Raw genomic sequence first — 3,206 nt, 5'->3', positions numbered from 1 at the left:
AGGGACAGACACATCATTGATATATGAAAATGAGATTCAATTAAAGGATCATTTAGGAGAAGTAAGCTTTTATTTACATTGCTTGTTTAACCACTTGCTTTTATTTACATTGCTTGTTTAACCACTTGCCTCTTTAGGTTTGTTCGTTATTTTGTCTTCTTTTTGTTTTATTAAAAATGATGATTTTGTAGAGTCATACATATTCTCTGTATGGAGCTGTCATCCATATAGCATATGATACAAATAGCGGACACTACCTTTCTCTTTTACGAAGGGAAAACAGTTGGATAAAATTTGATGACTCTAAGGTAGATACTATCTACAATTCTACTAATTATTTGTAAATTTCTTATATGAGCATAAATTAACATATTTTGATTTTTGTTTTTTTAGGTGACAATTGTAGAAGAATTAAATTATGGTGAGGAAGGAAATTTTCTGTTCTATCAAAAAGTAAGAATACATTTCATTTAGTCAACTTATCTAGTTATATATGGTAGTTTGGTCAAAGTTTGATTAAACCATAATATAACATTTAAACCATAAAAGTGTCAAAGTTTGATCAAAGTTTGCAGATGTTATTGTGTTAAACCTCTGACAACTATAGCTTTGGATTTTGCCATCTGAATTTTTTTTAATGAATTTTGCCATCTGAATAGGTCATGCAAAAAAGCGAAGATTTAAAACTGAGAAGAAGTTCTAGGATCACAAAAAAAGAAACATCAAGCTCGAGGAAGGTATGGAACTTATAGTTGAAGTATCTTATCTAATTGCTAATTGATAGCAATTTTGGTGTTAACTCTATCCTTCCTTGGTGATTCCTGTCTGTATTTTCTTAAACAGAGTTACACATGATATTTTTGTATTGGTGCTGACTGTGTGGTAGGGCGGGGAAGGGTAGGGGGGGCCAGCGTGGAGCCTATCACTGTTAACTGTATACATATTTCATTCTTCCAAAAACATTATCTGACACTTTCTAATTGGCACAAATAATCTTTTTGTGAGAATAGATCATACATACGTGCACCAAAAAATTAGGGACGGCACAGCATCCTATATTATACATAAGTGCCCTAAATGTTTGCAGATGTTATTGTGTTAAACCTCTGACAACTATAGCTTTGGATTTTTCCATCTGAATTTTTTTTTAATGAATTTTGCCATCTGAATAGGTCATGCAAAAAAGCGAAGATTCAAAACTAAGAAGAAGTTCTAGGATCGCAAAAATAGAAACATCAAGCTCAAGGAAGGTATGGAACTTATAGTTGAAGTATCTTATCTAATTGCTAAATGATAGCAATTTTGGCGCTAACTCAATAGCAATACCATACAGCCTCGGGAAAGCCAATCGGAAAGGTTGATCCCCATACCACCCATCCTACCAAAATCTCACTCTATTAACAACAAACTGAGCTTTTCTGTAAAAGGAAAAAGAAGTCCAAGGATGGGGACAAAATCAAAATCAAGTTGGGAGAAGGTATAAAATTTATAATTGAAGTATCTTATCTAATTGCTAATTACTACTTACTACAACATTTGCAATATACCACAGGTGCCTAGGACTTCAATTTAACTTCACCTTTAAGTATTGAAATCACATATTGACTTGTTTATTGAATAGGTCATGCAAGAAAGCAAATATTTAACAGAAAGAAGTTGTAGGATCGCAAAAAAATCAACATCAAGCTCGAGGAAGGTACGGAATTTATAGTTGAAGTATCTTATCTAATTGCAAGTGAACTTTGGTGATAACTCTATCCTTCCTTGGTGATTCCTGTCTGTATTTTCTTAAATAGAGTTACAAATATGATATTTTTGTATTTAGTTGGGACAATTTTATTTTATTTTGTCTTTTTTGTGTATAATTACATGTCCATAGCCGTTGCACCTTAGTTTTAGTTGACTATTTTTGTGATGTACAAATGCATGTCTTTTAGTATCAAATTTGGAAACGGAAAAGTGGATGAGGGTCTGGGTATGAAATTTATAATTGTTCTGACCAACTGATACTGCTTAAGGATTTGCAATATAACACTAATGTGAGGAAAAAGTAACAGACCCAAGGTCGCTAATGTCTATTTTTTGGGTTTTATGTGAGATTTTCCCTTGCCTTGAGGATTATGGGAATGGAACAATGTTGTTGCTCATAAAGTCAAAGCTAAAAGCCATTGTCCAGCCACAAAGAAATTTCTTCATTCAAGGCAACCAGAAATTTTAAATTTTTTTCCTTGAATTTTTGCAAAGCTGTCACTAGAAAATTTTATGCTAGAAATGAATGTTAATTGTGACAGCCTTTTTCGTTTTTTTTTTTTCAGTTTTTTTATTCTCATTGTTTTAATAATTTTTGTGTTGGTTAATTACGTTAACCTCCCTTGAGGTTTGAGGAATTGTCATAAACCTCTACCTATGTTTAAATGACTCTTAGCCCCTTACACTATTATTTTTCTTTCCCCATCGTATAACTTGTCTAACAAAGTAATTATTATTTGGGGGTACTTTGGATGAGAATTTAGTTTGAAAAAAAAAAAAGTATTTTAACTAAATTTGTAAAGGCATGTAGATGGTCGTATGATTTATCAGTTAAATAAATCAAAATCTCAACAAATGGAGTGTCATTTTTGAAAATGAAAGTTGGGTTCTTGACATTTCTCTAATTGAGGGAGGTTAGTGTAAATTATTCTTTTAAAAAAAAAAGTATTTATAAATGGTCTTCTTAAATTTTAAGCAATTATTTTCTCATTGTTTACCCTGAAACAGTTGGTGGTTCTCATTTTTCACTCTGAAACAGTACCCTTTTTTGGTGTTTGTAGTGCTAGGATAAGAATGCATGTAAGCACTATAGATCCACGCAGGTGTTACTCATCCCATCCTTGTACTTTCCTTGTACTTGGTGTATGATAGTGTTAGCCTTAACACTTGTTAAAGGAGTTTCAATTTCGTGATCTCTGAGAGTGTAGGAGCATCTAAGCCCAAAGCAAAAAGGCTAATTAATCCATTCTTACTTTATCTAGTCCACTAGTTAGCCAAGGATAGTTTTAAAAGCTCCTGTGACTAGCATGTAAAATTTTTGAGTCTTACTTCATCTAGTCCATTAAGCCAATTAATACAATCCACTATTTATTATTTTATTTCTTAATGTTATTTCATGTTCACTATTTATGCCTTAGTATCTTAAAAGGTAGTATTCTTCTTAATTCCTCAGCTTA

General features: G+C 32.1%; 1 long non-coding RNA gene across 1 annotated transcript; it reads left to right on the top strand.

The window, feature by feature from the left end:
* Positions 1 to 220: 220 nt before the first annotated feature.
* LOC115954448 lies at positions 221 to 1,169 on the top strand. Its single transcript, XR_004083909.1, has 2 exons — positions 221 to 308; positions 394 to 1,169. It is a non-coding gene; the product is annotated as an uncharacterized LOC115954448 (long non-coding RNA).
* Positions 1,170 to 3,206: the final 2,037 nt, after the last annotated feature.

The sequence above is a fragment of the Quercus lobata genome, chromosome 8 (genome assembly GCF_001633185.2).
Source record: "Quercus lobata isolate SW786 chromosome 8, ValleyOak3.0 Primary Assembly, whole genome shotgun sequence".
In the NCBI taxonomy this organism is placed as follows: domain Eukaryota; kingdom Viridiplantae; phylum Streptophyta; class Magnoliopsida; order Fagales; family Fagaceae; genus Quercus; species Quercus lobata.
The sequence above is the reverse complement of the archived record's forward strand: the minus strand, read 5'-3'. Positions and strand labels throughout refer to the sequence as shown.